At 44.2% G+C, this 15405-nt stretch overlaps 1 protein-coding gene across 1 annotated transcript in view; it reads right to left on the minus strand.

Moving 5' to 3' along the window:
• The window catches only part of CNTNAP2 (contactin associated protein 2), a 1944007-nt gene that overhangs the window by 652229 nt on the left and 1276373 nt on the right, over positions 1–15405 (minus strand). The gene's annotated exons all lie outside the window — the stretch shown is intronic.

Genomic DNA, 15405 nt, shown 5'->3' on the forward strand with positions numbered 1-15405 from the left:
CCTCCTGTCCACAAATGTCCCTTTCACCGTGACCTTTCAGATAAAATCGGACCCTGCCTTCTCTGTTACTGAAATGCTCTCTACGTGGGCAACAATACAAATGAGTAATTACCCTGATCCTTTGGACCCTGAAAATTTCAATGTGTGAAAAGGAAAAGCAAATATAAGATTGATGAGGTTAAATTATATCCCTACATACTCCTGAATTTGAATTAGAAACATCACTAGGAACCCATAATTTTTCTTTTTGAAAAAATGTAGACCTATGTCCTAGCTCCGTCCACTGGAAAAGGCCCCAAACAAGGACAACCTGTAGCATCATATTGTCATCACTCAATATGATTTTTCATTAAGAGAAACTGGGCTGTCGGGTGAAGTGACTGATTTCAGGGCTGGAAATGCACGAGATAAGCCTGGAACATAATGTCGCACAGAAACAAATAAGCTATTGGCAACAGAGGGCAGTTCGAAAACCCCCAGGAACGAAGAAGGATGATTTTAACATCATTAAAATTCTCCTGCGATGGAATAAAATACATCAGGGATGTTTAATTCCAGGAGTTCATTAAAATACAAAGAAATGTTCAATCTTGGAAAATGCCAGGAACTAACTTGTTATTTTGAATATCAGGAAATAAGGATGAAGAAACCAGCATTTGGCTGCCTTACCTGTAGGAACCGTCACGTAACTAACGTTCTTTCTATGGAAATATTTCAACTCATAAATGAGGACTACGTGACGGGATTAGAGGACCATCATTTTGTAACTTCTAACAAGGAGGCTCCAAGCAATGGCTCTCCACAGCTGCTAATATAACCAGGAGTCAAACCGGAGCACATGAGCCTTGCAGCGGGAGGCTACAACACGGCCTGGGAAGCAGTGTGCACAAAATCAAACGCGGATTTCACCGAGCTTATGGCCCCGACTGCCAGCTTCGAGGAAACATGCACTGAACATAGAGCATATTTGGGGGGAGGGGACTATGCTAAACGACCCTAAGGTCATTAGGCCTGCTGACCTAAGGAAAGGTCAGCAGAATCCGTGCCGTGTGAAATTCTCCTAATTATACAATCTAGTTTTTTCAACAAATGGATTACAAATTACAAGTGAACAGAGAGCACGAGAGAGCGCTGCAGATTAAAGGAGACTTTCTGAACTTGCCTCTCAAGCAGTTTTCCTTCTTTTAGGAAAGGACAGCTCTACTCTTCCAGCTGCTCCGGACAAAGCCATGGGGTCCCCACGACGTCACCCCCTTTCTTCTACACTCCTCATCCAACCCATCTGTGAATCCTGTCTGCTCTACCCTCTCCGTGCAGAATCTGAGCACCCCTGACCCTCACCCTCCACCCCGACTCCCTGCTCTGGTCAAAGCCCCTGCCTCCTCCTGCACCCATCGCACAAAACTTTGCAACCACCCACGGCATGGCCCGCTGCGCTCTCTCGCCTACCCTGCGCACACAGCCAAGCTGAGCCTCTGCAAACACAAGCCGAATTCGGATACTGTGCTCCAAGCCCTCTCGGGGCACAGGGCCGTGTTGCGAGTGAAAATCTAGTTGTTGGAACAGCTGCAGGCCCTTCGTGATCCGGCCCCTCCTGCCCCCCTCACCTCCCCCTTGCTCCTCCTCCCCCTCGGCCACACGGACCCCTGCCTTCCTCAGACCCCTCAGGCAGCCCCTCCTTGGAGCCTTGGCTCTCACTCCGGCTGGGAGATCCGCAGGCCCGCCCCTCCCCCTCCTGCTAGCTGCCCCAAGGCCCCTGTCCCCCCTGCCTGCCCCTCCCACCGCAGCTGATTTCTGTCTCCTCCACAGTACTCACCTCTCTCTGAGCGCTTGTTTTCCTTCTGTCTGGCTCCCCGGGTTAGAGGGGGAGAAGGCAGGGACTGTTTTCGATGCTGGAGGCACGGTGCTTAGAACAGTAACCAGCATGTAACAGACCTTCGCGATTTATTAGTTTGAATTAAGAAAACATCAACAGAATACAAATCGCGATTTATTAGTTTGAATTAAGAAAACACCAACAGAATACAAATAACGGGATCTCGGAACATCCTGAATCATGCTGGTTCAAGTTTAGGCTCGGCCATGGCCTTCCCGAGAGCCTGGACAAGCCACTTGCTTTCCTGTGTTGAGCACGCCTGCACCTCAGCATCCTTCTCACCCTGCCCTTCTTAACCAGCTAGAGCAAGTTCAACACGGTGCCCTTGTAGTAAGGAACACATTTTCCGTAAGATCATGATTTTCCACTTTCACCTTTGGCCTGATCAGACGGTCTTCCTCAGCTCCTTGGAGACAGCAAAGCAACTACCGTGGGTTTTAGTAATTTTCTCTCTTTCGGACGTGACATCTGACAACACCCAGGTTGTCATTTACACCGGACCTTCACGTTGACTTTTCCCTAAGGAAAGATCCATTAATTAAATAAGTGAGCTTCATCTCTTCTCTGTTAAACTCAGCCTCTGCCGAAACATTTGAGAACTCATCACTATGTACCTTTTTAAATCTCAATTTTTTAAAAGATTTTATTTATTTATTTGAGAAAGAGAGACGGTGAGAGAGAGCATGAGAGCGAAGAAGGTCAGAGGGAGAAGCAGACTCCTCATGGAGCTGGGAGCCCACCTGATGGGGGACTCGATCTCGGGACTCCGGGATCATGACCTGAGCCAAAGGCAGTCGCCCAATCAACAGAGTCACCCAGGCACCCTTAAATTTTAATTTTTTAAAAAGGTTTTTATGTATTTATTTGTCAGAGAGAGAGAAACTGAGCAAGCAGGGGGAGGGGCAAGCAGAGGGAGAAGGAAAGGTAGGCTCCCTGCTGAGCAAGGAGCCCTATGTGGGACTCCGTCCCAAGATGCTGGGATCATGACCTGAGCCGAAGGCAGATGTTTAACCGATTGAGCCACTCAGGTGTCCTGTACTTACATTTTTTAAAAACATAAACAAAAACAAATCCTCTTCAGGACCTCATCCGTGTCCTGTAGCAATATTCCAATGTTCCATAACTTCCATTCTTTAACTCATAATGAAATAGCATTCTACTCTGGCCCCTTTCAAAAGTATCACAGACCCCTTTTTCATTTACACAAAATAATGCGCATAAGGGCAAACATTAATTAAGCAAGTAAAATAAAATGGTCACCTATAAAGGTCTCTGTCAATGACTTAAAAAAGTATTAAACCAATTTGTTAAAACTGATGAGTCTCTAACATTTCCATCCTAGTGACTGCCTGGCCCCGAACCCCAGACCCATGCGTTTCAGCACACACCTTTCAGTATCAATCTTTAGGGCACCATCTTCTTTATATTCATTTTATAGCCCATTTCCTCATTCAACAAACACTACTGAGTATCCACTAGATGAAAGATATGGATTTAGGAACTAGGAAAGCCACAGAGAAAAAAAAATTCTAAAATTTTGCCATTTACACTCTTGTATTATAGTGGGGGGAAAAACACATAATAAGTAAAAAATTAAAATATATGTAGTTAGCCACTGATAATGGTGAGAATAATTACTACAGGGAATGGAAGAAGAGGTTGGGTGTAGACTGAATTTTTTTTTTAATTGAAGCATAATTGATATGCGCTATCCTATTAGTTTCAGGTATACATCGTAGTGATTTGATATTTTTATACATTGTGAAATGATCCCCATGACAAGTCAAGTTACCATCTGTCACTGTACTCATTATAATATTATTGACTATATTCCCTCTGCTGTACATTACCACCCCGTGATTTATTTACTTTATAGCTGGAAGTTTGTAGCTCTTAATTCCCTTCAACTATTTTGCCCATCATCCAAGCCCTCCCCATCTAGTAAACGAGTTTGTTTCTTGAATCTGTGAATCGGTTTCTGTTTTGTTTGTTTTTTAGATTCCACAGGAGTGATGTCACACAAGTGAAATCACATGGTATTTGTCTTTCTTTGTCTGATTACATTTTTTTTGTTGTTAGTAGTCTGATTACGTTTTTAAACAGAGAATAAACTATAACAGTCTTCACTCACCAAGTGATGTTTTAAATGAATAAAGTCGTTGTCCATCAAGCCACATGAATGTCCAGGGAAAAGTATTCCAGACAGGGAAAGTGCAAATGAAAACATTCTAATTTTGGAATATTCTGGTATTTTTTAGGTCTACAAGGAGGCCAGTGCGTGAGGAAGGAGAGAATAGTAGAAAGTACAGTCTGAGGAGGAACAGGGATGGTTATGTGTGAGATGGGAAGCCCTTGGCATTGGAAGGTTTGAAACAAGTTAATGTAGCATGCTTGAACTTATTCTCTACCCACTATTCTTTATTTCAATAAAGCTATAACTCAAGGAAGCTTAAAAAAAGAATACACACACACACCCATATGTATGTATATAAAGATTTAAAACTTTTTACAGTATTGTGGCATTATAAAAGGTAACATGTAAAACTCTATTTTAGTGGCATAAGGCAGTTGCTATTGATGCATCTTGCAAATTATTTTTTAATGCTTGCATGTTGCATATGAGCCATTAAATCTTAAGTGACTAATGGATATTAACAATTCTGCAGATATCCGCCATCTAGAAAAGTTATACTATAAAAATGTTCCTTTGCTAGTCTCATTTAGCATTAGGATCAATAGCATTAGAAACATGCTAGCATATTTCCTTATGCTAGTATTTCCTTTGCTAGTGAAAAATTAAGAATCTTATTCCCATATCGGTAATGTGCTAATATAATCTATGTTACCAGATATGTGTATAATGCAAATAGAAACTACTAGGTACGACAAATTCTAAATTTCTGCCATAGCTCCATCTTCACGAAGAACTGATAAACTAGTGTATTTCAAATATTCTTTGGATTAGTGTGCTATCAAGTGCTTTCTGTGATTACTGGGAGTTTAGCATCTGTCTCATCACGCATCCCATATTTTAAAACTGTCACATTGTACAATGTTTTCAATACAGATGATTTAATTGTATTTTTCAAATGCTGGGACACATATGGAGCGTACTGTGGAAACGGATCCTTCTGCGCGGCAATAAACAGGGTCTTCAAGATTACCCGGCTTAGCTGTGCTGACATGAGCACATCAGAAAGGTCCCTCTGTGGCCTCTACCAGTGACCCTGAGTCCTTATCCTATCTGTAATTCTCAAGTAATTCACTTCATGAGAACTCAGTTCTCTGTAAGGCTGGGGTTCTGACCAGGAACTGATAAATACAGGAAATGACCAGTGAAAAAAAGCAAAGAATAACTCCTCCCAGGACGAAACCAGTTTCTTTATCATGTATATATGGCTGTTCTGGCTCTGTTCCATGTTATCCCTATATACTCTGAAGTTCACCTTATAGAGCGTATTTCAATAAAAGTCCAATCTGAGCTGAATCCGGTGGGGAAAAAGGGTGTGTGTCCCACACATCTGCAAATGCATCTAAGTGTTGCTGAGTTTCAAACCACATCACTGTACTGGCTGAGGACCAATCTGTTAATCTGAGAGCTTTTTTCCCTCACCTGTATTCATATAGCTCTGAAATAATCTTTTAAAAAAGAGAATAATTATTGAATATCTAAATTTAAATTGGCATATAAAGCATCTTAGAGGGGCACAGCCAACAACTGCTTGCCATCCAATTTCCTTGAAAGCTCTACTGCCTATTATAGCTACTCTTCAGGAATGACTTTGGGTTTCTCACTCCTAGAGTAATACAATGGGGAGCGAACTATATGCATCACCCAAGATTTTCCGTATTGCATGTAAATCTTAGACTGGATAAAAGTAGTGGATTCAGTTGTATACCTCCTTAAATCTCTCCTCCAGAACTGCATTCCAGTAACTGTATCTGTGGCTTTCTGTGGTCACAGAAGTCTCAATGGCTATTATCCTGGTTCCATCAATCAGCGATTGAGCATTAACTACGAGCAAGACGCGAGCAAAGATCTCCAACGAACTGTGACAGCATTAATAAGAATTTCTTTTGCAAAACTGAAACTTTGCAGCCTCATAGGAATGCATATCCGAAGGAAGAAGGATCTGTTTGGAAATCTCATCAGTCTTCCAAGTTGGAAGACCAGAACTTTCACAGATCATTATTTTGTTTAGAAGCCTTCCTCCATCAGTGTAATCCTACTGACATAATTTAAATGATTAGGAACTTGGTGGCCCATTTTCGTCCCCCAGCAGACACCACGGGAGCAGGACAAGCTTCTCCGGAGCCCAGCCCCCAGTACCCCCGAAGCCACGGCACAATGGCGGGCCGTGGAGGCGTGAACAATTCATCACGTGGGCTCCGTGTGCCGCTCGGGCGGCATAAGCAGCTCAAACCACGTGTCGAGAAATAAGGTATGCAAAGCAGATGGGGCCTCCGCAGGAAGCACGAAGGAAGCGAGCGGAAAGCACAGATGATCTTCTGCAGGTGGTGGAAAGTGTTGATTATTTTCATGCTCACGATTCCAGCCCGAAGACGGATGACAAACCGAGCACTGCGAACTTGTATAAATAACGGCGGATCATTCTCGCCCACCCGAAGAACAGTCTGGAGCTTGTTTGTGTCTTTTTCCTGAGAAGGCATGAGCTATTTTCGGGGAAGAAGGATATTTGTTAATGTTTTTGTTCCTTTGTAGGGATGTTAAAATTCTTTTGCGATTCGGCTGGAGTATTGACTGCATTTATGTCAATACTTAGACAAGCTAATCTTCCCTCCCCTTCCCTGTCACACGGGGTAGAGATGCAGTGCGTGTGCATCTGACAGTCAGGAGTCCGTCTCTGTGGCAACTAGGAGTCTTCTGCTCCACGTGGCAAGGAAATGCGACACTTCCCTTCTTGTTGCTTGTAACTGAACGGAGATTCCGGTCCCAGTTCCAACCTGGGGCTAAGTAAATGTCCTCCAGGATCGGTGACTGACCATTCCTGTGCACTTTTAAAGATAACACCTCCTGTTCGTTGAAAAGTACCTTGAACATACTGCACACACTAGGTTAAAAAAGATCACTTCAAATAATAACTCCCCCACACGGGTCTCTACCTGTTGCTGGGCTGTGACAAGCAGCCCTGTCGGGGGACCCGGCTGCCTCCTGGGTCTTCAGGGTGCCTCCCCCAGGTCTCGGAACTAACTCCTTCACTTCTCTTGAGTCTTGACTGGAATCTCACTGAGACCCGCCCTGCCTGCTTTATTCAAACCTACCACCCACAGGGCCCCTTAACCTTTCCCGTCCCTTGTCCTGTAGCACGTACTGCCTCCCAACACAGTGTATCATTGACTTGTTTGTGATGATTATTTTCTGTCGTCTCTCTCCCCCAACACCTTCCTCAGAGACTATAAACTCCACCATGTTGGAGAATTTTTTTTTTTTAAATAACTTTTTTACTGGTAAATCTCAAATTCTTAGCATAGTGCCTAGAAGTCTGCAGAAGTTCAATAGTGTGCTAATTATATACCGTATTCCTTTCTTCATTTAGCTTCCAACAAGCCTCTATCACTATCATCATCAGTGATTCCTGTAAAGTACCCGTTTGAAGTAGATAGTTCATGGAGTTATAGCTCACACCAGAGAGCTCCACAATATTAAGCTTCAAAAAAAATAAAAATCCGCATTTAGAAAGTCTTTATAGGTGAAGCCATCAATGTGATATTTGAAATTATAGAGGACTGGTATTGTACTTGCAATATTTACACGATATTAAACTGCAATGACTTTTAAAAGAGCAACATAAAAAATATATCTAAGGTGCAATGAGCATCTTAAAACCATCATCGTTTCTTTCCAGGCTGAACGGTAAGAGAGTAAGAGTTCTGTGCTACGTACGCGGATGCCTCCTTCCCCGGAAAGAGTGTCGGAAGCAGAGGAGGTCTCATTAATGAACAATGTGCACTGTTCTAGGCCCTGGGCACATGCGGATGAATAATGGTCACTGAAAGCCACCAAAGAGCCAGTGGGAGGAGGTTCATAAAATAAGCAATTACAGTACAAGCCAAAAAAGTAACTGCTAGGAAGCCTGGGTGGCTCAGTTGGTTAAGCGTCTGCCTTCAGCTTGGGTCATGATCCCAGGGGCCTGGGATTGAGTCCCACATTGGGCTCTCTGCTCAGCAGGGAGCCTGCCTCTCCCTCTGCTTGTGCTCTGACAAATAAATACAGAAAATCTTAAAAAAAAAAAAAAAAAGTAACTGCTAATTTTCAGGCAACTGCCAGAATAATTCAAGCAATAAGATTTACTCTATAAAATCTAAACCCATTTACAACCTACACCAAGTTCTTTAACGTATGTAACACTTTAACATTCTCTAGTGTTATATTTTATATGTATTTTATTGTTGGGGAATTTTATTTTCTGCTAGTACTTAGTTGAAACCTAACTTGTAACAGGCTAACTTGAGAAATGACATTGTTTCTGAAGTTTCTATCTAAAAAGCTTTGATGTAGCAGAAAACATACAAGTGGAAATGACAGTTTGATTTGCTATTAACAGAACAGAATCTTACCAAATGGCCCTTCCTTTCATGTTGACCCAAGCTCACACCACTGTCTGCTCCCTGAAATTTTGGGAAATCAAACATATCCTAGCAGTTTCCCTCTTTAAGGGCTAGAAGGGCCATGGTGTAAGCAACTTCCCATTAGAAGATTTGGGGCCCTTCTTCCCTTCTAACCCAGGCATGGGGCTTAATTTAAGAAAGAAAGAAAGAGAAAAAATGTGATACAGATAACATTTATCACCTTAGAAGAAAATCCCCAAATAATCACGCCCTCTAAGTATTTAATTTTCCCCATTAACTCCGTTTCTATTCCCTGAAGCAGCCCCCATTGTGAGGAACATTAGCAAGACAGTCTGACAGATTAAGTTCCTTGGTAAGGATAATTAGCTAGAAATAACTTTTTAGGGAAAGGAACCCTTAAAATATCAGAGTTAACATATTCAAAGGGACTAAAATTGGTGTTCTCACTTTAATTTTAACAGAAGTACAAACGCTTTTGGTGATTTCACTTTTTAAAAATGATTCTCTGTGGAGCTTCCTAAATCCTAGGTTGAGTCTCATCGTGCAGCAAATTCTGCCCCGGGCCAGGAGCACTGCCGCCTGCCCAAGCGCATCAAAGTCCATCAGGGTTCAGATGTTAAGCACTTGGCAGAATACACTGCCCAAGCCCCAGTACCAAGTTCAAGTTAGATGTCCATCCATCTCCGTCAGCTCCCCTAAAAATCTATGTTTACCAGTGGCTTTGCGTTTCTCGTATCATACCTGTTTTTTTTTCTTTTCTTTCTTTTTCTTTTTTTTTTGTTTGTTTGTTTGTTTTTTGTAGCCACAACCTTGTTAGGTCAGCGAGGGCAAAGAAGGCATCACTGTCATTGCTTAATCCTTATTTATTGTCTAACAGAGCACCTGACGCAGGTGCTCAGTATGAAGTCATACTGGGCATGATAAAGTTAATTCATATATGGGGACCCATGAAATGGAGGCTGCCCGGACATGAAACAACTGGAGAAACTGAACACTGGATATTTCAAGTTAGTAAAGTATGACTGTTTTTCAGCTATGATAATATGATTGTAGATATGCTTTTTGAAAAAGAACCATGATCTTTAATAGATACAGGCTAAAATACCACGGAGGTCTGGGACTTGCTGGCAAGTATTCCATGATGGGAGGGACAGAGACCAATCAAACAAGATCAGTTATCAGTGGCGACTTTGAAGCTGCGTAACGGGCACCCAGGACTCTCTATGGTGGTCTCATGTTGGTATGTTTGCAGGCTGATCACTCAGCAGAGAAAACACATGCTTCAAACATTAACCAAGGGGGTGATTACAATTTGTATTCATTTTATGTAGATATTTTAAAGCTTATTTCTTATCTTGAATTAGGGAATGGCGATCTCAAGAGTATTCCCATGACTTATTATCATTCACCCTCAATTTTTAGAAAATGGGAAATGGTTAACATAATTAATGTACAATTGTCGAATATGATTTAGATGCAGTGGGTGTTTATTTTGGAAACATAGTAATGAGGGGGAGGGGTGGAGAGAGACTGCAAGTGCACACAGGAGGAAGGAAGGCAGACAGACAGGGAAAGGGCAGAAAGTGGGGAGAAAAGAGACGGGGGGCATTTTACAGCGTGCAGAACATGCTCCGAGCTAGACAAGGTGAGGTGAAGGCAGGCAGATCACCTGAGGGAAGGACTAAGACCTGGCGAGGACCGGAGACTCTGGCCCACCTCCTTGTTATACAGTCCTCAATGCTCATTACAGTCTTAAATGGGTAGAAGAATCAGAATAAGATTAATATTTCACAGAATGTACATAAAATGCACACATGTGCATCCATAAATCAGGTCTTCCTCAAACACGGCTGTGCTGATTTGTTGACACACTGTCTCCGGCCACTGCTGGCTCACAACACCTGAGTATTCACTCTGCGGCCCTTTATGGAAGAAGGGTACTGACCCCTCCACAAAAGAGACAGACGAGAAAGGAGGAAGAAAAAGGAGAAAAACACCTAGCTTGGTAGGAATGTGTGAACCTCCTAGAACGAAGCTGACAGATGACACGTCCAAGGAGTGACCAAGCAAGGGGACAAATCAGGACCTAACATGCCCAAGCTTGGGGTCTGTTCCTGTTTCCTGCACACAGAAAGAATGTTAATCGAAGTATAAACTTTGACAAATCTCTGCAATTTTTTGTACAGGTCTGCTTAAATTCTCCAATTTAGTTATTTCCTCTACTGCTGTGAGCATAAGGTTGTTGTTGAATACAACTCAGAAACACTCTCAAGGTATTACCTGATACATGTGAACCCAAGTGAACCTACTGTACTGGGCTGAAGAGTTGTTCTCACAAAATTCCTATCTACCCAGAACGTGTAAATATGACCTTATTGAAAAAATAGGCTCTTTGCGATATAATCAAGCTTAGAAGAATCCAACTGGATTAGGATGGGTCCAAATCCAATGACTGGTGTCCTCTAAAATGGGGAACATGGACACACAGACACAACACCATGTGACAATGAGACAGACATTCGAATAAGGTAACTACAAGCCAAGGAACACCAAAGACTACAACTGCCAGAAGATGGAAGAAGTAAGAAGAAGTTTCTTTTGAGCCCTCAGAGGGCACATGACCCTGAGGCCACCTTGATATCAGATCTACGGCCTCCAAGACTATGAGAAAACCAATTTCTCTTGTTTTCAGACACCCATCCATTTGGGTGGTCCTTGGTTACAGCTATCAGTCACCTCTTTGTGCTGTGCAAGTGTTTAACACCCTTTCTGTATTCTGGGTACAAGAGGCAAGCAGTGGAGGCACCTTTACCACATTGCCTTATCTGTGGACAGTTCATTTCATCCAGCGTGGTGCTAAACTCAGGAAAAAGACACAGCTGATATCCTTCACAAGCTCACAGCCTGGGACTTGTGCACTGATAACAACAGTCTATGATGTTGCGGATGCCTCCAGATGGGACACTGAGTGGAAAGGGTGTGCTCTATGCACAGTGCCGATCTGCAGGGGCCAAGCTCTTAGGCAACCACAATCACCCCACAGGGGCTTGCCATGTCTCTTGCCTCCTCTGCTGACACAGTTAATGATCTTTAGAATTCCTCTCTCCCAGTCCATGATGCATGTGGTTTCCTGCACTGCCTCTCACCTCTGCACTATCCTAGGGAGGGCCTAGTAATTTTGGTATTTGCCTGAGCTACTGTTCCTAGTAATGCTGAGGACTGGAAAGCCTTGGGTATTATTCCAGAACAAATTCGACATCGGACCACATGGTGTCATTGACTGAGGCAAAGGGCCTGAAGCCCGTTGCCTCAAGGCCTGGAAGAAATAATCATTAGATCCCCGGACAAATACTTCTGAATTGCCATTAAAAGTCAAGTTTGCAAATTAGAAGTTCCCACTTTTGCAGAGAACAGCCCCGACTGTTTATTAAAGAATGCGGGATCTGTGGCGGTGGTGGCGGTGGTGGTGGTGGAGGGGTGTGTGTGTGTGTGTGTGTGTGTGTGTGTGTGTGTACGGGTGCGGACTGAAAGGGGATTTAAATCTGGGAAAGATACTTCTCGAGATGAGCTTGTATTGGTAAGTATTTCCTAGTTAACTCGTAGGGCAGCGTGGGGGTCACCCAAGTGCATCTGTTCCCTCACTCATTCATTCACTCACTCACCCATTCAATAAACATGCCCCCGCTTACTCTGGGCCCCTAGCCCATAAGCCCGTTCCTGGTGAATACTACAGACCTGGCCTTGACCTCCAGAGACTGTAACAGAGATAACATAGAAAAAAATAAAAAATAAAAACTCAATGGGAGAGGCGATTTGAATAAACAGTCAGTCATGTTCAACACTCCTAGGAAGGGCGCCGTCAGGGTGGGCCGGGGGCAGCCTCGGATCAACTGATACTTCAACAGGCCCTAAAAGATGAAAGAGCTGGGGTGGGAGGGGGAGCCTGGCGGCAAGGGCGGAAGGGGGGCAATTGCAGGGAGATGTAGCCAATGGTTCACAGGTTCTAAGGGCGGTGGGCTCAGGAAGCAGACCCGGCTGACCAAGGCGGGGTGGGGGGGTCAGGCTGGGGAGCCCTTCTGTGCAGGGTGAGGTCCTGAGGGAGGTGCAAGGCAGGACAGAAAGCGTGGAAAGAGTCCATGCAGGGAAGCAACAGAATCCAATTTCTGTTTTTTTTGTTTGTTTTTTTTTTAAAGATTTATTTTATTTTATTTTATTTGACAGAGAGAGATCACAGGTAGGCAGAGAGGCTGGCAGAGAGAGAGAGAGGGAAGCAGGCTCCCTGCTGAGCAGAGAGCCCGATGCGGGACTCGATCCCAGGACTCTGAGATCACGACCTGAGCCGAAGGCAGTGGCTTAACCCCCTGAGCCACCCAGGTGCCCCCATTTTCTGTTTTTAACAGATCACTCTGGCTGTTATTGGAAGAACAGGTTGGAGTCGATGAGATGGGAGCAGACAGGGACTGTAGAGCCTGAATAAAGATGATGGTTCCAAGAACTAGCGTGCTGGCAAGGGAAACACGGTGAATGAGTTTCAGATACATTTGATAGAAAAAATAGAAATTGTTTTTTTAAAAGATTTTATTTATTTGCCAGAGAGAGAGAGAGAGACGGAACATGAGCGCACACAAGCAGGGGGAGGGCAGGCACAACAGGCAGAGGGAGAAGGAGGCTCCCGGCTGAGCAGGGACCCAGCTATGGGACTCGATCCCAGGACCCTGGGATCATGGCCTGAGCTGAAAGCAGATCCTTCTCTGACTGAGCCACCCAGGCATCCCCCAAAATAGAAATTATTGAGAGGAGAGAGGGAGAGGGGGAAAGAGAGAGAGAGAGAGAGAGAGAGAGAGGGCGAGATGTAGCAGGATGATTGTCAGCCAGCTTTCTGGCTTAAACAACAGGTAAATTGAAGAACATATTTTTGCTGGTGGAGTGATCGAAAGTTCCATTTGTAACAAGCCAGACTTGAGGTGCTCAAGAAACAGTTAATGCTTCTATCAAGTAAACAATTGGATATCAACATCTGGGGCATAGAAGGAAGGTCCCAGCTGGAGATGTGGCTGTCTGTATGGAAGCAGGTCGCCTGTATCCAGTGCCATGGAAACTAATGAGGTAAGTGAGGGTGAATGTTTAGAAAGAGCAAAAGACGAGTCCAGGACAAGGCTTGGGGACTCGGGCGGTCAGAGGCTTCAAGGGAGACTGAGGTCAAGGGGATCTTGCGAGAGTCGAACAGCCAGACGGGGCTTGTCCGTAGTCCGTGCTCTCTCTCTACCTGCTCGACTCCAGCCTCAGCAACTTCAACTTCTGAGGAGGGTCTCAGGACAGGTGAGAAGGCAGAAAGGTAAGCCCACCGCAAGAGCCATTCAGGTAAAGTGCTGTGCGCTCCAATGATCGAGCGCTGGCGGTAATTGGAAAAGCACCGGAGGAACGAGATAAGGCTGCAAGTTATTAAGATGAAAAAGACCCTTCAGCAGATCATTTGCTTCCATCGAATACATTATTTCAGACAAGAGGATGCACATCAGTAGGGAATATTTCAAGCCACCTAAGGTTTCTAAGTGTCCCTATAAAAATCGGGAAACTTTTTCAATTCGTAAGTATGACTTACGTATCAGGTAGAGTGATATTCATGCCCAGACCCACATCGCATTTCCAAAAACGATGCTCCTTTGGAGACTGGAAAATAAGGCCTAACAATATAATTGCACGCATAGATTGGTGAATCATTTGAAAGCTAAGGTTGAGAGATGGTTAATAGAGATCAGGGTTCCCGAGTCCCAAAGTTCAGATGAGGATGTGTAACAAGCGTCCTGACCGTGGCCGTGAGGGGAGAGTGTCCTGCAGGTTAAGGAGAAGGAAAGATGACGCGCATATTTACAATCCTGGATCTCAAGAGACTCAGGGGAACTTCTCTCAGATCGGATGTTGCTCCCTCCGCTGGCTTCCTGCCGACCACGTGGCAGCTCCTTGTTCTCCCCAGGTCCTGGATCTCCACACCATGCAGACGTGGGGCCGGGGTGGGGGTGTGTGGCCTTTTCTACTCTGTCTCTTTCGCACCCCAATCTCCTTTCTGCCATTTCTCTTTCCTCTCCACATTTTTTCCTTCTTCTCTCCTCTCTCTTTTTCACACACCGTTGACAGAAAGGATTCCTTTTTTCCATCCTTGTTGTGTGGCAAGAATTTGTTTTTTAATCAGATTCTTTCTCACTCAAAAGCACACTTTAATCTGTGTTGAATGTGATAAAACCTAGCTTGAGAAGTTCGAAAAAAAAAGACGTTTCTTCTTTTAAAATTGCTCTTTTGCTAAGAGTTTCTAAAAGCCTAATTTGAGGCTCAAAAGTGAGTACTAAGTCTCGGTTCCAGTGATCGGAGTGCTCTCCCTTCCCTGGGACACGAGGACCTAGTGACCAGGATGGCATTTCAGAGCATAGCCTTGTTCCAGGGGCATCGCTAAGAAATCCTTATACCTGATGTGGGTTAATGTATACTAGGTAGTTAAGCCGCTCATCCAAGGCCACCTTTAAGCTCCAGAAAACCTTGCTCACTGGGACATTTGGTGAGATGTGGGATTTGATCGTCAGAGTACAGGTAGGGACCTCTCTCGCTACCAGAAAAGCCACTGACAGCTCTGGAAGTGGTCTTCGGGAGGGAGACACCAGGGGCTGGCAGATCCTCTTGCCTCATGACAGAGCAGTGTGGAAGGTGGTAATAAAGTAACCCTTTAACATGTCTAAAGCAATCCTTCTGTCTCTCATTGTGAAAAAGGGGATTATCACAGTACCTGCTTGATGGGAAAATGCATGAAAACACTTTCGAGAGAAGCAGTCACAGACCAAGCACTCACTAAGTGCCAGCAACTTGTGGTTTTAGGCCCTCTTCTTCCTTTGTCAGTCTCCAAATTCTGAAGAAACAGGGATATCGAAGCAGGACACATAGCAAGTAGT

Source organism: Mustela erminea, chromosome 11 (genome assembly GCF_009829155.1).
Source record: "Mustela erminea isolate mMusErm1 chromosome 11, mMusErm1.Pri, whole genome shotgun sequence".
Lineage (NCBI taxonomy): Eukaryota > Metazoa > Chordata > Mammalia > Carnivora > Mustelidae > Mustela > Mustela erminea.